Here is a 23,461-nt window from a genome sequence, read left to right on the forward strand (position 1 = left end):
AGCTTGCGAAACAAGACTGGCCAAAATGTGAAACAGAAAAATAAGGAAGTCCATCATGACAATGCTTTATAACAGCAGTGAGAGAATAGGGAGCTTTTGGGGTTAACGCCAAAAGGGCATTTGTTCTGTTGTGCATTTCGACCCATCCTTCTGCACAGCACGGGGCAGTGGGTTCACACTTTGTAGCTCCCTGTCTTATTTCTTGAGGCGACATTTCTTCGACCAGGAGCACCTTGTCCAATCAGGTCTTGACTTCCTGCAAAAAAATGCCATATTTTAATCTACCACGTACTAGCAAGGTTTCTGCGGGTCATTAAAAAGCATGAAAATAAATGAAGGCCTTAGAAGCATGGCAATATATCAAAATTTCTCAAAATATAGTTTTTCCTTACAGAGACTATACCTAATTTTGAACCTTTTTAGTTAAAATGTGACGAAATGCAGATTTTTACCGTCACGGCCGTCCTTCGGTGTCACTACTGTGTGTGTCGAAAAAGGTAAACCCCTTTTCGTCACATATTGACTATTTGGGTTGACCATGCACAACATCAACGAATATGGCGCAAATGTCACACATCAGGCGGATTTTCTCACAAATACTTTACCTTACAAAAAGAAAACACAACAATTATGTATAGCTCCTTTAAAGACAGAACCCTCAATAATTATGTTGCTAAATACGTTGCTTTATTTTTGTTGTTGTCAAAAACAGAATAACTATGGTCTGAAACTAACTGACTGATGTTTCATGCTCTCTTTTGCCGAAAGTATCCCATTATGTCCAATTTAGTTTTGAATATAAAAAATATCGCCATATTTCCCTGTTTTATGAAATGTTTGCAATCTTATGAATCAATACATGCTGAGATCGTCTGCATTTGTGGCATTAAAATTGTAGCATTTCAGCATTAAAATGGCATTTAAAGGCATTATATTGGACTTGCTGCCACCTGTAGAAACTCTAGTGTTACTCTTGTCCAGTTCCCAATTTCATTCCCTGACTGCATGGGATGTTCCTGTGGAGGTTCACACGTCCCGTGTCACTGTAGGATCATAGAGCAATGCCACTCGCTTTAGGGTAGGCCTTCTTCAGTTCATCAGAAAGTTTGCGCTCTTTTCCCTAAAACAACACACAACACTTCACACGGCACTGCACACGCCTTTTATTGTTACGTATAAACATTGTTGTTCATACTGGCTCACAGAGCGGAGGTATTGCTGCACAGTGTCAAATGAAGACACAAATAAAGTGTGTGATAAATGACAAATCAAAAACGTACTCAGTGCTTTGATGTTAAAGAGAGAGTAAGGTTTAAAAAACTGTGTGCAAACTATAAAGATGTATGTGTGTTGAAATGTTTAGAGGAATTAATGCAAGCTGTAGGTGATTTGGCGCTGTCAAAAGTGTCTGATCAATAAAAGTTTGTTTTTTCTAACCTTGTTACCACATTACCTTGAAATAAAGTAGAACAAACAATAAAAAAAGACAAATCTTAAAGTCACTCCATATAACTTGTGTGTTTTTTTCTGAAATGTCAAAAATAAGTGAATACAATTTTAAGAAAAGCTACATTTTCCATTCAAAATGCTCAACTCTTCTTCAAAGCCTTTGTACTTGTAATTTAAAAAGAAAGGGGAGGAAAAAAAAACTCCTTTGAAGGAGGTGAAAAATGTCCTGCTATGAATGAGGCTCCACCACGAAAAGAACAGAAGGGCAAACGTAAAATTGAAATTGGGAAATAAAATGAAAAAAAAAATGAAAAAAAAGCCCAACACCGTGACTGTGGCAGCACCTGCAGTTTGGCACAAAATGGCCGCCCGGTGCGAGATAGGACGGTGTGGAATACGGTTGGACAGAGAGACATGGGGGACATGGGGGGGCTCTCAGGCTTCACTGCACACAATGCGCCCCATGTACTGCACACTGGATAAATACATTACAATCACAATGACTGAATTCCAGACTTTATACATTATCTCTTTTAGATACGTGTAATTTAGCAGGTTCCAATCCTTAATGCCAGCTCGGTCTGACAACAAACATGTCCAGGTAGAATTAATTACCTCGCAGTGAATTGTATCATCCCGGGACCAATTTACAAAGAACCTTGAGGGCAACAAAAATCAATCTGAGGGCTGCTTTTGTCCCCCTCGGGTCATTGTTTGGACACCGCTGGATGTCAGATGAAGGGCTAACTTTTTTGGGGGGGAGCTCACTAGCTGTGAAGATTTAATTATACTTTACTGCAACTTCGAGTACTTTATTTCTTTCTAGTTTAGTTTTGGTCTAAACAAGACCAAAGTAGTTACAAAGAAGGATAACGAAGGAGTCCAGAATTAAGGATAAAGAAATAACATGAACCACTTAGATTGATCTCAACATGTGCTGAATTTGAATCATTTAAATCTGTTTGTTTACAAAGAAGGAACGATGGCGAATGTAGATCTCAGTACTGGGAACAACAAAATCAAACCTGTTAAGCTGATGGAAGGTCTTTTTTTCACAAAGGTCTTTTTACGATAAGCGGAGCACCAAACAAATTTTATTCCACTTCAAGAAAAAAAAAAGAAGGAAAAAAAATCCAGGCCTTTAACTCCTCTTTTTCGAAGTGCAGGATTAAGACTGGATCTGAGAGAGCAGAGGGGAGCGGCGGGGGTTAAACAAAATGGCGTCCGCGGAGAAGAGGTGATGGCATGAAATGACACACGGCACGTAGACACTGGGGCAAGCAGGGGGTCAAACGGCCCCCGTCAGACGCCCCCACGCAGCGGGCAGGAGACGGGAACCGCGGATAATCGGGACGGGTCAAGTGACGTTTGACACGGAGCCGATCTTCATTGGACTCTGAAGGAAGCGAAGATCAAGCCGTCAAGCGCAGTAACTTTGGGATTTGTCAGCCGATAGAACAATAGATCTCTTGCATCCCATCACGTCTTTGTCTCCCTGTTAGAAAGACAATCCGGTCATATGGCCGAACTATGTGGGGATTTCTTCTTTTACTTTATTATTGGACAGACATTGGGATGAATTTTGATAATGTTCTTTCTTGATGTTCATATTTAAGACCATTTGCATTAGTTTCATTCACTACAAGACGTCAATGAGACAATATATTTCATGATGCACAAATGGTTAGGGTTTAAGAGACGTTTTGGTTTAGTCGTGATAGGTACTGGCTGTACAGATTAAAACCCCTCTCTTTTGGAAACTCCTGTATGACCGAGTGTAAACAAAACATGATTTGCATCTCCTAAACCAATTGCAGACAATTGCAGCCTTTTTTTCCCTCCACGATTTTGATTGACCTCTGTTCCTTCGCAAGCCATAACACTTAACATGACGGAAGTAAACTCTAGTACATATTAAAACATTGATCTACAAAAAACACCAAATAGCAGCACTATGCGGCTAAGCGTTTGCGCTACAGTATGAACTACCCATGTAAAGCAGAAGTTTCAGCAATAAATATTTACTGACCAATTCGTGTTTCATGGCATGTTTATCCCAAACAAAGCAACGGGTTTCGGTAAGATAAGCCCCAACGCTAAATATACAGGGGTCCAAATGCTGCTTGAAAAGAAGCGTGAAGAAGTAAACAGTTTGTACCTCTGGCCCACTACACAGTTTAAGCCATGAACAGACACTCATTATGGCGATTACATACCTCTTTTATGTCCTGATTGTTACATATCTGAACGCGCTTGCAGATTTTTAAGAGAATAAGCCTGTTTTCGCTCACGTTCGCCTCACTGCGCTCTCTGTTAGCAAGTAAGTTAGAAGCCGCTGCCATAACGTTTTATGAATGAATGTTATTTGCCTAATACACGTTTTTTTTTTAAATAATATACCAGAATATTTGAAGAGCTATAATTTGATGCGAAGTATTGCGTTCATCAAAATAATTGACTGAAAATGCGATTTCGGTCATGTCAATATCTCAAACCGTTGGCATGGAGGTGATGTTAAAATACCTTAGATCATGCCCCAAATATGGACCAAATAACCCATAGTAAGCCACAATTCTAGTCTAGTCTCCCGCCTAAATATTTTTGTTCGGAATTGCGTCCAGAAATGTACTTCATCAATCAGCCGGTGAAGCGACTGGCTCCAGCTGTGATCAAATAAAGTCACGGCTTCCGATGCTTCAGTCAGATTGTAAAATCTTTAAAAGCTTCGTAATTGCGACTGTGCCATCAAAACATTTGCATTGGGATTTTTCCCAATCGTGGAACTCACTCACCAAACAATGCAAACCATTATGAAAAAATAAGACAGTATAAGACAACTATGAATGGCCGTATTCAAAAACTATGTTGAATAAAGAGAACCAAAGTATTTATTTCACTCAGGTAGTTTTCATGGGTGAGAAATCCCACTAAAAATACTTTACTTTGAGTGGCCTCCCCTTAGACCTGGATCGTAGCTCTGCTGGAAGCGGGACATCACAAGTCCATATCCTTGGAGCAATATGTGTAGGCTCTCACTCGTCCAGGAGGTATTCCTCGTGGTGATGCTCAAATCGTTGACTACACAGCCTGAGTTTGGATTTGTCAAACTCTCCCAGTCTTCTCCAGCTTGCGACCTAGTGAAAGGGCACCATTCCCGTAATTGGTAGCATTATGTTTGGCTCTCGTCCGTCCAGGAGGTACTGTATATGCCACGCTTCACTACGATCTCCTTGGAGATGCTGCTGCTGTGCTTTGTCCAAAGGTAGCCAAAATATGACATTTAATTACGGTACATACGTTAAGGTTTTCCAAGCGCTCCTTTTGGAGAACCCACTGCAGAAATATAGCTCTGTTTATGTCTAGCTGAGCATTAGGACCTAACCTGGGATGTTCAGAGTAGTTTTAATATACAATTTTAATGTCGCGTTTGATCCAAGTCAAATACAGTTTTTTTACAAATGCTTAAAATTCTGGCATATTTCCTTTCGTTCGATGTGTAAGTATTCAATCAAGCAGGGGAATGAGGGAACATTTTTGATATTCAAAACTATTGGACACAACAGGAAACTTTTGAACAAAAGACAGTGTAAAATTCCAGTCAGAACTGCAGCTGAATTTGTTTTAGACCATAGTTTCTGTGTTGTTGTTTTTTGGTCAAATGAATGCAATAGAAATATCATCAGGGTTCATACAGGCAGAAGAATGTCAATGCTTTTTATTGTCATTGTAATGCCCAAATAAAGAGAAAACTCGGCGCAGATGTTATGGTTTACAAACATTTCAAAGAGAATTAGACGAAACGGGCAGAACATTTTGGTCAATTTCAGCCAAACTTGCTGCTGAATATGATGTAGACCATCATTTTGGTGATGAAGTAATTCTCAAGAAATTTAGATTGAATGTGTTTTAATTACTTTAATATCTTGATTTCAGCATAATTCATAATGACTTTTAAGTTGTTTTTTTAATGTACATTAGAACGAAATCATGAAAATCATGAACATTTGACTTTTTAAGGGAATAAAGCCACAATAAGGCGTATCTGCAATTTCCAACACGACATTGAGAGAGTTTTATTTCGGTAAGATTACAGAAAAATGTTAAAACCATTGAAAGCATGGTAACACTTTATCTTACAGTACCCTTGATTGTACCTACTAAATTTAGTACAATGTAATGTGTTGTAACAACGTGTTATAACTTGCACCTATGGGTTACATGCACATTTAAAATAATATGTATTTATACTGGAGGTACATAAGACCCTAACTTTAAGGGCTTCATGTCTCATTACATTACACACCTCCAAAGTACTTTTACACGTTATTCCATTGTGTATGTGCTACATAGGTACACGTTATTACAGACTGTTGCAAAGCAGATTACATTGTACTAAATTCGGTTAGGTACAATGTATGAAGGTAGTGTAAAATAAAGTGTAACCAAATGAAGCAACATAAGTAAAAAGCTAAAAGCTAAAAGCTCCCGAAGCAGAACAAAAGGTAACATTAAAAACCCAAATATCTTTCCCGCATCACGTGACTATAGCCACACAGCTAGCAGAACGCAGCAACACTACACTGCAGTAGTTTAGCACTATATTGTACAGTATGTGGAATGTGCAGTACTAGCATGTCAGTGTGGTTAGCTGCAAGTAAAGTACTCACATGTATCCACGGAAAGTAGTCCTTTTTTAAAGACAGAAACGTGCTAGATGATGTCCCAATCGATCCAAACGACGACTTGATACATCAACAGTGGCTGGCTCTTTACACCAAGACAATCCCTGACCCAATGCTGAAAATCTTCTATTCGTGCCTATTATTTACATGCTGGGTATAATCCGCCGGCTCCCCCCTGTGCCGTACCTGCCTTCGAGTCGCCACACGAAGTGGTCGCCTGGGGGGTTTCTGACACTGGGGCAAGAAAGCGAAAGAGACAGAGAGACAGTGCATGCCCTCGGGGGTCCGACCCGCGCCGCCACTCGCGCCATCAGGGCACCAGGCTCCAACTGTGATTCCCATGAACAGTCTTTAACGCCGCAAACAAGGGGGCTAGAGAGGGCCAAGGACGACGCTCATGACAAAGCGAGGGACCGACTGAGAATTAGGTTAGAGTGTTGTTGTTTTACTTGTAGAGCGGTTTGGGCTTGATGAGCTCCACTTTGTAAACCTAAGTCTGTAGCTGTAAAAGCAAGGAAATGCAAGGCTTAAGGGTTCATTCAGTAGCATGACCGGCGTTTGTGAATAGTTATTAACAATGAGAGTGTTGGAAAACGCCAAGCAACAGTGCACCGAGCCAAGCACTGTAGATGCACATGCAGCCCATTGGTTCCCCTGCTTGTGTTTGAAGTATTTCCTTTGGTTGTTTGCAGAACAATGTCCTGAATATTTAAAAAATAAATAAACAAATGGGTAGCAGAGAAGCTCGTCTCCTATTCACTACTGGGTGGAGTGACCCGGTGCTTTCTGCAGCCGAGAACTGGTTATTTGCGTCCATGAAACTCCGTGTGGGTTTCCCATGGACGTTCTTCAGTGAAACAAGGCTAAAAGGACAACACACAACGAGATGCATCAAATAGTTGTATTGGTATATTTTTTACTACCTTCTACCTTGAATATATTGCTTTTGTAAGCTTGTTAGTTTCAAGACGCTGTTTGTTAAGGACTATCTGCAAATAGACTGCTACTGAACCCTGAGTTAATTTATATCCGTTTATTGGAGTGGCTCTTTCTTTTGAAGTCCAATATTTGTGTCTGTTTTTTTATCCTTAAGTAAATCATTATTCCACTATCCTCATGATACAGATTCTTCTCATGACTACAGCTGTGGAATTAGTGATGAAAATGTGAAGAATTGTTCAGGTCAAGGAAGCACCTACGCATCTGAGTGAAGGAGACTGATCGTACTGTACAGTGTGCCACAAAAAGCTGGAACTGAAATATTCCTTTATGTAGCAGGAATGTTTCGGGTATTGCATTCCCGTCAATGCTATGGACAGAGTGAAAGGTTCGAGGTTACGTGGAACTTTTGTAAGACAAGAGACAGGCATGAAGCAATGGATGTTTTAATACGCATCGTTTATGGAACGGAATATTTGTCTCCAACGGAGACACAGGCAGCCATTTTTGTTTTCAATCTTCACTATACGGGTTTTACTTATTGCACGAACGCAACGTGAGATTAGATTTACTTAGGAAATTGAAACTTCAAGGACCAGGATATTGTGACGATATCCTATACACCAAATGTCCTCGTTTTTTGAATGTCATTTTGAAGTTTTTTTACCAAAAGATTGCTGATATCTATTTCCTAGCATGATTTATTGAGCTTGGAACTCTTAAAAACAATGAATATCCAATGGCCACAATCAATTCTTAAGGACCCTCAACAAAATAAACCCATGAGTTTAGACCTGGCTGCCACAAATATTGACATTTTTCACGTACAAAAACATTAAATGGAAGAATACTGTTTTTCTATTCTCCTGCAGTGTCTTGCCTTAATAGCTTGTTTTATTCTTCTTCTTGCCTTTTAGTTGCTGCTCCTAAGATGTGACTGCAATGCCCTTCTGTGAGTCAGAGAGCGCGGCGCCTCATGGTCAACGCTGAAAACCCTGCTCACGCGGTAAGGTGAATTTACAATTATTATAAGATCGCAGTGTTGTTTCTTTGATCGCTGCGTCCGTAAATACCAGGGGTCAAAGCGCGGCCCTTTCTCGCTCGGGCGCGTCTGGAACTGAAATGGAAGCACATGTTCGAGTGCTCCGGGTTCAGTAGCAAAGTGGCACTATCACCGCAATGCTTTTAGTTAATTTAATTACGCAAATAGCCGTGAATTTAGGCGTTTTGACAGAAAGGCTCTTTGTACTGGACGCCCACGCTGCATCGAAACCCATCAGAGCAGTCAGAGAAAACAGAAATCCTTCATGTGTTTTTTTTCCTTTTTCGACGAAACAGCACTTTACCTTCTGCAGTGACTTCCATCATTGTCCACTGCGCCCCAAACGTGTGGGAATATGGGCGACTTTGTGTCAGTTTTGGTTCAAGAACAATGTGTGGGTGATTTTGTGTGTTCGCTCAGAAAAAAAAGAAAATTTCCCCTCGAAAAATTATTGGTAAATGCACCAATTTTATTTCTTTACTTGGGTGCAATAGATATAATCACACCACTGGAGAAAAAACGCATTTTATAAACAGGGTTCAACGCCAATACTGATCAGCAGCTAGGTTTAATCGTTCAATTCATCTTCCAAACCCACACATTTTTCCAAAATACACTACAATACACCGCTCTAAAAAAAAAAGAAGTGCAAAGTTAAAGAGCTAATAATACCATAATATGCTTTTGGGTAGTACTACAGACATAAATAAAATGTGTTAAAGTTTATATACAAAGCCAAATCCATAGAACAGCTGTGGATTTGGCTTTGAGACAACTGAAAGATTGTTGTTCTCTGGAGTGACTTCAGTGATATGGGCCAAACAACAGAGGAATTAACACCTATTTAAGTGCTATTACTGAAAATACTAATCTAATATACACATTTTCATCTATCTCTTATGGTAAATGGTAAATGGTCTCAACTTATATAGGTCTTCTCCACCTACATTAGGCATTCAAAGCGCTTTACAGCAAGGATCCACTCACCCATTCATACTCTCATTCATACACCAATGTACACAGACACTTATGTTGATGACTCTGAGCATGTTTGAAAAGTGCACAGTAAAATCAATCGTGCATAAGAAAAAAGCGATTTTTCCAAAATTGTGTAACCCTGATTTGTGTAGCTTTTTTTTGTCCAACGCTTTTATCGTTTTGAGAAATAAGACTAAATTTGAAAACAATAGTTTCTGTTTTTTTCTTCCTTTTAAAGGCATAATTGTTGTTGACGATTACTTTGCTTGTCACATTCTTGTCGATGAAGACGTTTTCACCGATGGCCGCATCCGTGCTCGGTCTTTAACTTGACTGGCTCCTTGGATTCACTAATTCATCAATTTTAATGCGTAGTTGTACACGTCGCGCAGCCGGAAATGATGCGCCCACGTTTTGATACGGTATCGCGCAGGTGCGAGCTCATTGGCTGCCGTTTGTTGCTATGGAAAAAACCCCTCCGTTGCTTTTGACTGGAAATACTTTGACTCCGTTTTTGAAGCCCGAACAAGATGCCAAGACCTCTGTGGAAACCTGACTTCGGGGGCAACCAATTAAAATGCGACGTACAGGGACGCCAAACCAATCACGTTTGCGGTGAAATCCCGGCCAGACCAATCACGGCCGCGGATGTTGCGTTACCCCCCATGCGCTACATTCGGCGCATAAAGGCTTAGCTGCATTTGAATGGTTTAGGCATGGTGCTCAAACTGAAAATTTTGGTTGAGGGCAATGTGACAAGCGGAAAAAAACAGTAAAAATGCTTCACTGTGATGGCTGTGACATTCAAAGACTCTGCAGAGATTATAGGCCCCGCGTCCCTGTAGTTGTTAAAATGAGAGGCCCAATCATTCACAAAGATGGGGTTAAAATAACTTTTGTCCCGTGCCGCCTGCTTGAGAGGTTATTGAAATTCAAAGACGGGTTCTCAACCAGGGAAGTGTGTGCCGCTGACCTCCTTATGGAGCAAAAATGTCTCGCGCTACAGTGATGTATCTCATGGCTGCGTGCTTCTTGTCATGGGAGTGAACGTGCAGGATGGATTAGCAGCGGTGAAATGAAAGCATATAGCATTTTGTATCAGTCGTGTTAAAAATAAACAGTGGGCATTTTAAGGATAGGTTCTTGGACTTTCCTTCCAGAAACTAAAAGCAAAATCAAACAGTCAATGCTCTTTGTCGTGCTCGTTCCTTATTTTAGGCAGAAAACCTGTGATATTTTCTGTTGCATATGATGTGAGTGTGAGCAAAATGACTTTGGGGAAAAAATACCTACAGTAATACAGAGATTTTGCTGACAACTATTTTGAAATTTAAATTTGCAATTTAAGTCAAGTTCACCGTGCTCATTGTAAACTTGAACAGAAAAGGCCTTATGCACAAATAAGGATGTCGTACTGTGTGGTTGCAAAGAGATGGAAAATTCCTGATACTTTTCTGGAAATTTGTCAGAAAATTTCAATGGTAGCTTTCACTCAGAAATTTGGGGGAAATTTCAAACATTAAAACTGTGAAACTGCTGAAATAAACATGATATTTTTGCTTTTTTGTTGGTGTTGAATAAACAATTACTGAACTATTAGTTACCCATTAGTTATGTTTTTTAAACCATACAACATGCATTTGAGTGATGTCACACTCCCGACTCGTAAAAGAAGTGTGAGGACCATATATCATAACACAACTTTCCTCAACGCACACTCTGCTTAATACTCTTTCTAATGAGTGGTTGGACACACTTCAAAGTTTTACATCAGACTGTGATTGGTTAAATTCACCGGGCCTGTGTCCGACACGGAGCTGCATTAAACAGACCTAAATTATAGACTCTTGAAACAATATAATATAGTACAGGGGTCCTCAACTAAATCAGCTCAAGGTCCGCAAACTTTTCTTTCATAACATTCGACATCATGTCCAGGGTCCGGACATATGCAGTCATTGCTCTTAAAAACGCAAAACGTAAGCACAGGTTGACTATTTACATTGCAAAGCTGGTCAATGGAAGAAGGATGAAAAACTTTGGGGTCTGGACTAAAGCCTCTTGAGGTCCGGATCTGGACCCAGATCTGCCAGCTGGGGACCCCTGATATAGTAATACGGCACAAACTTGCACATAATGTGCAAGATGGATACAATCATGGAATGAGTCTATTCCATTTCCAAAAGCTCTTCTTGGTATCGGCCACAACATAAAACACTGTCCTCTTCAAACCCTGGTGCTCAGACATGATGATGATTTCTTTGAGACTGTTCATCTGTGCTGTGATAGACATTTCAGTGTAAAACCATCAAATCAAATGTATGCTTCAGTTTATATCTGTCTGTAAAGAAGCAGCCTGCAGCTGTGTTAGTTCCCCGTTAATTCCCATAAATTCCTGTTTATTCCCTTGGAAAATGTTGAAAGTTCTCTGAATTTTGCTACCCCAACTGTGTGTAGTGCGTTTTGAAATATTATTGTAAATTTGTGGACACATTATTACCATTTTACCGATTTAACCTTTGCACAATGAATGACGCTATGCTACGCTCCTGCAACCCTCTTATTAGCTCTCTTAGCATCACCTAAAAGGCCATGAAACATCTAATGGAATCTTAAAACACTTAACCATAGTCAAGAAAGACTAGCATGGTGACATATTTGGATATTTGACAGTAATCCTTCCCAAAAACAGCGGTGGTTTGGATCCACGCTGCCCTATTTTCCCTCCTCTCCCCCGCTGCGCTCTCCGGCTATGCATGCCTTTATGTACATGTTTATGCCAAAGCCTGTTCCTAAAAAGAGTTGTATCCACGTTGTAAGTGTCGCCGCATTGTGTCGAGGGGGCGCAGGAGCATATATTTTTTCCCCCGTATTTGTGTGCGAGCGCTTGTCGGAACCCCCTCAGGTGCTTATTTGGCGGCTCTATGACAGTGCATACAGCTGCATTTCAAGACAAAGTAGGGCAGCCTTAGCTCTGCGGAGATGGAGCGGCTGACATTTGGCACCTGTTATCCAGGCCTCTGAAGACTTTGTTATATTGGAAATTCTCTGGTGTGAACAACTCTGCGAGAGATCGGCGTTCTGACCTGGCTTCCTTCGGCTATTTGTATTTTTCGCCCCTTTTTAGTTTTGTTACAAAACACCGGGACAGGACGGTTCTTTCTTGTAATCCCTTTGCATCTGGAGGTTTTACAAGGTTTGAAGGCAAACACCCAACCGAGAAGAAAGTCGCCGATGCTTCAAAGCACAATCGAGCCAACAGAAGTGAGAGCCCCATTGAAAAGGGATATTGTTCTAAAGCAGTGGTTTATCCGTATTTTTAGCCCTGTTTAGTTTGGCTTTTTTTGTTTTTAAACCAGTGGCATGCTGGGTAAGAATCAGGACGTTAGCCAGTTGGCTGTGGTACTTCTGCGCCTCCAGAAAAAATAAACAATAAAAAAATTATAATAATTAATAATGGATGATTAATAAAGAGATGTCCGCTTGAGTAAACAAGTGGCCAGAAAAAAATGTGTCAAGATGTGTCAGGCTCTGATTAGCCCAAAAGAGAAAGTGTAGGAACCGATCTTACCACCTTTGATTATCAAGGCTAACGCGCAACAAGGTGAGCTAAAACCTCGTCGGGAGTAAGAGGGCTGGATAAATCATAAACCTGCAGGCCGAAATGAGATCCCATAGCATTCAGCACAGGCTACCTGAAGCTCGTTCATGCTCGCAATGTGGCTTTGTTTTTGAAAAAACAACGAAAGCAAAAAGCAACAACAACGAAAAACAGGCCGATGTTGCGAGTGTGAAGACAAACTGTAATGGTTGGAGGTGGAGCAAGGAAAATAAAACCCAAAATGCGGGACTGCAGCAAAAACTGGTGGTGTTTAATTACAAGAATCCAAAATAACAAAATCCAGAGATGACACAATGTGCAACAAAACTCAAACAAACCGGGGCTGACACGGGAAACACAGGGGTATACAAGGGTGTAAAAAGACTTAAAAAAGACTTAAAGAAGGGAAGAAAGGGTTCAATGAAACCTCCGCGAGAGCAAGGAACTTCCGGAGCCTGCCGCCATTTCCTTATGGCTTCAGAAAGATGGAGGCTATTTAGTCCGTTCTTAATTTACAGTCTATGGTCATACATACCACAGCAAAACACTATTCAACATGCAAAAAAAAAAGTTCTAGTTAAGCCTGAAAGGGAGTGGGAAGGAGAAAACGTATTTAATCCCACACTCGCGATCATTAAGACCTGAGCAATGCTATTTTTTGCAGTGGATTATCAAATAAAGCGTGTGGAAAAGGACCTATTGTACGGTATGTGTAATAGGAGATTAAAGCCCACTCACAGCAATGACGCGTTTTCTTTGATGTATTTAATGACAATGACGCCTGCGTTTTATTCTATTTACTGTGTTATTTTCTCTTACCTGTTAAAACAACAAAGTACTTTATTTTCACGCTTACAGATAAAACCAACCATTGAAGAATGAATAGTGTACAGCTCCATTTGCGCATTGACACACCTTCAAAATAAAGCCAGAGCATTTTCCAGTATCAAAGGAAATATTTGGCCGCAGCATTATCACAAGCCATTCTGTTGACTTCAGATCTGAATTATGTCCTTCAAGGCCACCCACTCCTATTCACTCACTCATGAAGTTACGATCGTCAGGAGATTCTTCACACATCTGGCACGCATATGATACGTCTCGTCCATCCGCGCGCCGCTATGGCTTCTGCCTCTTGATTGCTCCTAATTTCACCTTCACTTTGGCCAAATAATTTACATGCGTCGACAAACCACAAGAATGATGTTACGCGAAACACATGGAGTCGCTGGATATCTGCGTAAACACGTTGCTTCCTGAATCGTCGACCGGGGTGATGCATGTAACTGGATTCAAGGGGATTTCAAAACAGTTTGGTCATTGTCTAAGAGATTGTTGACTTTAGTCCAGTTGAGTTCCATCTAAAGTAAATACAGGTTTGTTATGAATTATTATAATCCCACCAAACTATGACAAATATAGTTAGTTTATAGACGGCGAGTGGCAGAGGAATTAGCACTCTCAAAACAAGAATGTCTTGGAACTTGTGTGTTGTCAATGTGTCATGGGTTTCTTCCAGGTGTTTCCTTTTCACGGTAAACCTAAATCATGCACAACTGGCTTGTCCTCTGTTGAGACATATCAATGCAGCACGGTGTCTGAGCAGTTAGCGCTCTTGCTTCACAGTTACAGCCTGTTTTTGCATGTTTCTTTCCTCGTGCCTGGATGGGTTTCCTCTGGTTTCCCTCATCAACCAAGGTGCTTCTGACCATCAGCCTGGCTCCATATCTGGAGATGGTCCCTGGGCGCTGCACTGTGGTCGCCCACTGTTCCTTAGGCAGAAGCATTGAGTGATGGATCAAATGCAGAGGACACATTTTCGGGGACCCATCCATCCGTCCATTTTCTTCCACTTTTCCGTTGCCGGGTCTTGGGGGCTCCTCCTGCAGGTAGTAGGTCCACGGAAGGACAGTCTCACGATTTTAACCGGGTCTGTTAAAAGGGGCATAAGGGGCTTCTGAACTAACCTAACCTAACCATAAAAAAAATATAAAGTAAAGCCAAAACAAGTTTATTTGTATACAATACAATACAGTGTTTGAGGAGACATATTCACCTTATTCCGCCCCGACCACTTTTGCCGAGCGCGAAGCCCGTTCATTTAAACGGAGAACGAGGGAAAATATTCTCCGCTCAAATCTGATGTTTATAAGATTGATTTGTGTAAAATGGCCAATGTTCACTCGCACCAACAAGTCAACTCTGCACCGTTTCTCAGCGAGGCTTTGTTTTCGCTTAGTGACTGATTTTATTTGGACTTCTCCAGCCCCATGTTAACAGACAGGAGAAAAGGGGCGGGCACAATTAATGGTGGCGCCCACGCAAGCGTAATTCAACCTGAAAAGATTAATAGAAACAGAGGTGTTAGAAGAGCTTTATTAAACACAAATCTTGTTCGGCGCTCAGACCCCGGCGGAAGACAGTGAACTGACAGTAAGTAAATACATGAGCCTGATGGATGATTAATCATGTTTAAACGTTTCCTCATCAGGAACATACATTGTTTAATTCATGTTTTTTTTTTTTAAACCCATAATCCATCACTGAACTTGTTCTGAGCTCGAAGTGTGTTCCTCACAGCTCCATCGCTGTCATTATAGTTAAAAGTCAAAGCTTATTTTCACTGTTCTATCACATGCTATTCCCACTCATGCCTGCAGAGGACGCTCCAAGCCAATTGGAGATCCTTCCCAGACCAATCTTTTAGCCATAAGTGATTTTCATTTCACATTTTTGAAACATAACATGTAAATGTGGTGGTACTCAAGATGATGCTTTTATGCCATAAATATAGTACATGTTGTGTCCACTGTAGTATATAAAATAACTAATAATAGTTCAAAAACCATCACAACTTTGGAACGGCGATATTCCCCAAATGCATTATCCGTTAATGGGACCAAAATGTCACTTTATTAACCTTGCGCTCCTTGATTTTATTTGCGTTCACTTCAAAGGTCCATTTATTGATTGGGCCACACGGGCTTCCCTCCTCTCTCTCTCTGATTTGGATGTTGCTCTTGGCAGAGTCGAACGTGAACAGGTCCAAATTGTTCTGAAGGCCAGCTGCTTGAAAACATCCACACAGAGAGAAACAACAGTGGAAGATGATGGCGATGAAAGGCTGCTCTGTCTCTGATGTTTTATGGAGGAGGCTGGTGTGGAGAGACGGCTGCAAAGTGGAATCATGACAACTATATACAAACAATTGAGTCCTTTATCAAAATAACAGTTTGTTTTACTCTCCGTCCATGACATCACTGCAGATAAAAGTAAAAGGCGTACTTTACCCCAACCCAAACAAAGCTCTTCTAAATGGCCAAACAAGAGCTTCCCACTAAGAAAAAGGCAACTGAACACATGACCACCTATTCCAATACACAGCCCTACATCTGAATCGGAGAATGTATGCTTTTTTTTCCCCCTCCGTAAGTGCTTCATTTTGCACCAAACTAGGCCAAAGTGAGAGTGTGGAGATGTGGAGGTGACATTTGGCATTCACCGCAAATCTCCACAGAGCTGCTCTTACAAACTTCTGCTCCTTGCTTCTTTGTTTTTTGTTTGCGCGCACTTTTCAGCAAGTGTTCTCTGCTGAAGTTTTTCCACCACCCCCAACCCCCCTAAAATCTCAGAAGAATTGTACATTTGTGTTTAGTATTTAAAGGACGCCCCACTTGGTGTTTGGTGGTACATTTTCACATTTAGAGATGATTTATTGTGGGTATTGCGCCTATGTCCCTCTAGAAATGTGGGCTCACCCCTCCTCAGATGTGACCTGAGAGCGAGACAACACCAGCTCGTTTTCATGGAGAAGTCGCTGCTTCGCGTCATAGGCAGCCACACAAATATGTCTTCTATCAGATGGTTAGATAACCCGCCCACTGCAAAAAGCATTGTCTATGTTGAGCTGAGCAGGAGGAGCGTTTGCTTATGTTTAACGTAGAATGATCCGCAGCAGTGTTATTTTCGTCGACAGTAACATTTCGTCAAAATTTCAGTCAAAGTGATTTGTTTGCTGACTAAAATTAGATTGAAACTATATTAAAAGAGAGACTAAAACTATGACGAAAATGTCCAGATTTCATCGACTAATATAATAAAAATCAAGAGACTAAAATCATCAAAACTCCTGACGGAAGAAATATGATCAGAGGACATTGATTGAATATGATTTTAATAAATATTATACATGTGAAGATGGCTAAAAGATTTATTTGATCCAATTTTAGACTCAACATTAAGACAATATTTTGACTAAATCTTGACTAAAACAAAATGACAGAAAATGACATTTTTTCTGTTCTGTGACTATGTAATGTAAATAATGTAAACAATGTAAATAGAATAACTCAAATCAATCAAATCAGTCATCTTTACCCAAATCTAGAAGCTTCTCGATGGAGCTTATAGGCCAGAGTAACGCCTCATTTGAAAGCTAAGACCCACAAAACTGGTGTAATATTTTTCCTCGTGTTTTCATCTCTTTTTCGTCAAATTTTTGTCATGTTTTTGTTTCACTTTTTTGTTGCCTTTTGGTTGATTTGTCGTCACTTTTTTGATGCTTTTTTTTTAATGCGTTTTCATCCTCATTGATGTCTCACGTTTTTGGCCGCTTTTATCAAGAAGCTTTTAGATTTGGGTCAAGTCAAACTGGTGAAAATGTGCTTGGTTCAGGCGGAGGTTAAGAGGTTAAGGAAAGTAGCTGGTGCTGTTTAGCCCCGAGAATATCTAAACCAAGGTCATTGCAGAAGAAACTTAGAGGGTGATTTATCAAGACATGTGCAAAGTAGCGAGTGCAAGCTGAAACTTATGCAATATAGTTTTTTATTGACATGTTGCACTTTATTTACTATTTGATGCTGCCTGTATTACAGTATTATGACCCCAAATCTGATGTGTAAATGAGACAATGCTGAGTGAGTAAAAAAAAAATTACATGCCACTTGCTTTGCACATGAGCAAATGCTTGGTAAATGACCCCCAAAGTCTTGTACTGAAAAATAAACCAAGGAAAATAGACTCAAAGGAGACCAGGTGCAACAAAGGAGTTATCATTGGTTGCAGTTCGAAAAACCTTGAGTTGCTTTTCATGTAAAAAAAACAAACACAAACCCAAGTTCGGTAAGTGGCTACAAGTCTCACCTCGTAAGGAGGTATCGTGGGTACTTCTAAGGACTCTGCATGCTTTTTGTCCCCCATATTTCTCCTTTTCACTCAAATCTATGTTGGCAGGCCAGAAGACATGTCACTTCAGAATCACATGGCCCAAACAAACTTTCTCTTACAAAAAGAATAGTTAAAGGGACTAGATGGAAGTTGTCATTTTTATACTCGCTACTGCCACCTCAGGTCTAACGCGTAACTGCAGTTTCTATATTAAGCTCATGCAAGACGGTACTTTGGGCCAGAAAATACATTGTAACATTTTTAAACTCTGTCAAGGCCCTTTTAAATGATGTTTAAACTAAGAAAAGAGTGAGGGCTTTTTCATTAGAACTTGGGACCGTTTCTTTACTCTCAATCAAAGTGCTCTCTCATTAACATTTCATTCAGGTGCCGCTTCTATATACGTCCATGTGAGTGTCATTTTTAAATAATGGGATCTAAAGATACCAATCAACTGGGTTAATAACATCAGAATTTGTGTGCACACAATTCCTTTACTGCAACACCTTCATCCATCTCAATAGGTGAATAGGCAGAATTCATGCACACTCATTTCCTATTAGCTCAGTGAATAGATCAATGTTTTTCTCTTTCTTTGGCGGCGTCGCCTTATTATGCTGCAAACAGGCGTATCCTGGAGCACAGCCGAACTACACAGAGAAATTCTCCCACAGGGGTGAAGAGGGGAGGCTACTGCGCGCACTGTGATAACTTCATCCCAGCGTGGGGGCCGGGCGCGGGAGAGTGAAGCGCCTGCGGAGAGGAGGATTATGGGTAAGGGAACGGGGTGCGCCGTTTGGGACCACCTGCTGTGCGCGAGGACGCTTGACCCAAACGCGAAAGGGAAAACATATAAATAGATTTGCGTCAACAGAGCGGAGTACGTGGCGTGTCTTCAGTCATTTCTTCACTTCTTACTGCACGCTGATCCTATCTGTGAAAACGCCGAGTGATGGCCTGAACCTTTTGGAGGGTTTATCCCGTGTGCTGGTTTCCTTTTAGCTTCACTCTCTACTCCCGACTGCTTCACAGTTGTGGCAGATTTTATACCGGATACTTTCCCTTCAATACGTTTGCAACGTCAAGGGGAGTGAAATCCAGTCATCTTCCTCCGCTGTAATAAGAAAACATCAGTGTTCAGCAACTCAGATGATGGCTTAAGAACTTTTGTCTGCGATGAAAAAATTCTTACGTCTGAGAGATCATCAAGCAAATATTGCTCATCATTGTACAATCACAATGATAAGCAACATTTGAGCACTCAGGGGGTCATTTATCAAGACAGGTGTAAAATAGCAGGTGTGAACAGAAGAATAAAATATATCAGTTTTGGCATGTTGCACCCATGGTAAGGTCAATGGTAAAAGGTCTCAACTTGTATAGCGCTTTTACCCAAAGTACTTTACCTCAATGAACCACTCACCCATTTACACTCTCATTCACACACCAGTGTACGCAGACACTGGAGGCAAGGTGGGTGAAGTGTCTTGCCCAAGGACACAACGACAGTGTGCACCTGTAGAAGCCGGGATTCGAACTTCCAACCTTGCGATCATGAGACGTCCCTACAGTCGTATACCTTATTGTCTCTCAATGGTGTAAATGGTCTTAAAGGAACAGGCCACCGTTTTTACATACTGAGATATGTTCTTAACTGAGCTTAGATGAGTTGATGCGTACCTGTCTAGTCTTAGTCTGTGCCCATCGTCACGCAAAAAGACCAAAGATGTTGCTAGCATTTGGCATCTCCTAGCATTTTCCTATAGCTCCAAATGGGGGTGAAGTTGGAAGCTACCACGCTCTTCCCCGGGCACGCACAAAGACCTGACAGATACGTATCAACTCGTCTAAGCTCAGGGAAGAACATAGCTCAGTATTTAAAAACGGTAGCCTGTTCGTTTAAATTAAAAGGAACAGGCCATCGCATTACATTAAAAAGTATTAACAAACTTTTAACTGGTACTGTAATCTTTCTCAAAATCACCTGGAGGGCCATAGGATATATGCTCCCGGGCCTGATGTTGCCTACCTCTTGCCTAGTGGGAAAGGTTGCTGAACAGACTGTATCCCAACTTCTAACTAAAGCAATTGAGCAACTCCTTCCCCTCTGTTGTCTCGTCTCCCCCTCGCACTCCGTCTTTGGCCTTTTTCCTCCATCCTCACATCAGTCCTTTTGACCAGCGGTTGCCATGGTGAGTAGCACACACAAAGACCATGAGCTGCGCCATTATAGCCGCTGTCTGTCTCGCTAGCACACTTTAGCGCAGGTTAGCCTCTCCATGCGGCCCGACCTTTTGTGAGCCAAAGAATGCGGAAAAACGTGCAAAGGAGAAAGAAAAGAAAAAAAGAAACAGTTCAAAAGAGAGAAATTGGACAGCAATTAAAAGATAATTATCGCGGCGGAAAGAAACGCATAGCCTCCATATGGCGCCGGGCAGAGAAAGACAATCGGGGAGAGAGAGCTGCCCTGCTGAGTAAATGTCACACTGGAGCTTTGACCTTATGCTTCGGGCTTGGGTGATACTGCAGTTTGATTGAGCTTTTTTTTGTGTTTTTTTTTTTTTTAAAGGAATGATGACTTCCTTCCCAACATAAATCGTTCCTATGCTAAAACGATTGCAGAATAATTATCACCAATCTCCGAGTGATGGGCCAACATTTGTCTCTACTTTGTTACTGCGGCTTAAAACAATAGCATCTGTTTTAAGATAATCAAGAGCGCATTCTGCCAAAGTTGATAAAAAACATCCTCCTTTGCTAGTCTGAGGAGCGCTCGCTGACAGATATCTTAGCATTGCCATTGTCAGAAGACGGTTGCAATTAGTGGGGGAAAATATGATCAGCTTCTTTGCATGCAGCCATTTTTTCCTCCATAATTTCCTATAAAAGGGCAGCTCCATAACTGTTTCCTTTCCGTTAGCACAAGATCCTTCTGCGGGTTCTCTTTTTCTTTTTACCTTGCCTGGTTTGCCTGGTTTGGCCCGTCCTCAAATGCACAGGGCTGATACGAGGAGTGTGAAGTGCTCCCATCTCCAGCGCTCTGTGGGAGGTGGAAACAGAGGACAACAGTGGAGAAAAGGGAGTAGGTAGTTAAGTCTAAGAAGGCAAGGCTCCTCTAGGCATGCACGGCATGTATGTTTGAAAGAAACTAAATGTTTTATTATTTTTAATACCAAATCTGAACTCTATCTGCAGTGATAGTTCCACCACGGCTGCTGTTTCTGCTCAGAGGAAAGTCAGGTTTGGGGGCTTTTTTTGAAAGACTTTTGGGCAGGTTTGGCTGCTGACATCTGGCAACCTTGACTCTGACACATCTGCTCCACCTGGGTTGCTTTCACTGAACTTTACTTTTCTGACCAGGGTTGTCAGGTCCAGCGTATTTAAAAAAAAATAATAATAATAATCTGCCCGTGGGTTTTGGCTAGAGCTCTATTTCATGGAAAATATGCTTTATAAAATCCCAAATTGTATCAACAACAGAACCACAAATCCACAGGGAAAACACAGCGGCTGTATCTCTAACTGTAATAGGGGTTTGGAGGTTTGGATCTGGGGTGTACGAGATTCATGAGATTAAATAAATAAATAATGATAATAAAACACTATGCATCTAATTATAAAATATTTGTATCAGTTTCATAACGTTGCTGGCGAGTTTTCTGTTAAATTGACAAAGAAAAGAAAAATTGTGAAATGTGCCGAACTCGTTCCTGAGTTTGGACACAACCAACATTTTAATTTAGGTGACTTCCACTACAGGAAAAATCTCTCGCACACTGTCTACTTGCAACACCAGTGTTCCTTTATTTAATGTTTCAGCCAGTGGCTTTCATCAGGCAAAATGTTGTTTTTTTTATGAATGAGAAGCCATCCTTAAACAGGGTGTGGCCTTCTGCATCACAGGATGCTGTCATAACGGCCTATGGTAAAACGTAGGTAAAACAAAGCCAGGATATATTGAATAAAACAGTAATTATATGTACATATATACAATAATGTATTTAGTAGAACATGCAGTAGCCTACATATGGGATATGGATATGGATTTTCTTTACAGCATGGTACCTAGGTTGTTTGAGTGGCAATTTCAGGGATCATGGCCATGAAAGTTTCGGAACCTCAGCTCTATAATAACATTTTGGAAATTACGGCTGGGCATGTGTCAGTGTGTTTGACCTTTTCTGAAAGAGACTTTTGAGCGGGTTAGGCAGCTGTTTTTAAGCCTAAAACAACGGAGTCTAATGTGACAAGAAACGTACGCTGCCTGTCCACTGCACTTTGCATCTGAGTGTGGAAAAAAAAAACAAGCAAGAGAGACTTATTTTTTACAGTCTATTGTATCGACGGCTTGAGAAGTACTATGTTCATATGCAGAATTAGCAGGTTGTCTTAGTATATAAAACATAAATATTCAAAGTTCTTCAATGACCAGAAACAATCCATCACATAAACTGCACAAACAGCAACAAGTGTAAAAACGCTGAAAACGTGTTTGTGTTCCCTAATTCTTCAGCCAAAATAAGACCTGCTCCATTGTTTGTGAACAGCTGTGCGCTCAGATGTTGTCTGTCTGGAAAAGTGACAGATTGAACAGGCATATTGTCGACAAGCCTGTTCGTTTTCACAGCAGCGAAGAGGAATGATTCTTGTGGCTAGACTTGCATTGTATAACGGGACAATTCGACATGGCTGTATTTCAGCTTTTCTCCTCGGGACGCAATATTAGCCATTGAATATGAATATAACATTAAGGACAGTTCATGAAACTCTCATTGATCTCTTTAATAACCCATTCCTGACTTTTTTATAGTTGTGGAATACATTTTGTTTTATCCTTCAAAATATATTATAAAATCAGACATTCATGAAAAAAAAAGCTTTGTTGTTAAACTGATAATGAGGAGAAAACAATAGTGAGAAAAATTAGATGAAATGATAAAAATCCTGTTCACGTCCATTGTTGTTGTTCTTAATCTGGCCTGAGGTCAGTGGAGAGCACTTTGACATCATCATGACGTCATTCACCTTTGGGGCATTAGTCATCTATTTTTATAGAACACATGCAATAACATAGAGCGCAGTGAAACCTAACCAGGGCTTTAAAAAAAAAAGTGTCTCCAGAAATTGGGAGGTGCTTTTGAAAATATGTCGGTCATGGATTGCCATAATAACTTTTGGAAAGTGTGGACAATAAAGCTCACTGCAGTCTTAATGATAAAATGTGACAGAGCAATGTCTAGACTGAACTACAGCTTGCAGGAGTGCTACTTGTATACACTGGTTCTTTCAAAGACAAAAAAAAATGTTGCGTTGGTGCTCTTCAGTACAGGGATCAGCATGTAACTTTAATAAGATACAAAACTGAAGGCACTGCATGGCCATTTGATTAAAACATTACGCGTTACACCCCTTTTAGGCCTTGGTCAGGGAAAGCGCGCGGTCTCAAATGGCCATGCTACAACAAAGGCATTTGAACCATCTATTTTCTGAAGTGCCTCAGTTCTGTATCTTTATTAAACAAACTGGACTAACTAGTAGGGACAGAATATCTCTTTGCAATGCTTCTTTGTTGTGATACGTGTATCATATCAGAAACGATATATC

At 40.8% G+C, this 23,461-nt stretch overlaps 1 protein-coding gene across 1 annotated transcript in view; it reads left to right on the forward strand.

Moving 5' to 3' along the window:
* Window positions 1-23,461, forward strand: part of tenm3 (teneurin transmembrane protein 3) — a 627,437-nt gene that overhangs the window by 56,968 nt on the left and 547,008 nt on the right. The window contains exon 2 of the mRNA XM_079553229.1: window positions 7,988-8,076. The gene's annotated coding sequence lies outside the window, so the exon portion shown is untranslated. The remainder of the gene's footprint in view (window positions 1-7,987; window positions 8,077-23,461) is intronic.

The sequence above is a fragment of the Gobius niger genome (assembly GCF_951799975.1).
Source record: "Gobius niger genome assembly, chromosome: 3".
NCBI classification, from domain to species: domain Eukaryota; kingdom Metazoa; phylum Chordata; class Actinopteri; order Gobiiformes; family Gobiidae; genus Gobius; species Gobius niger.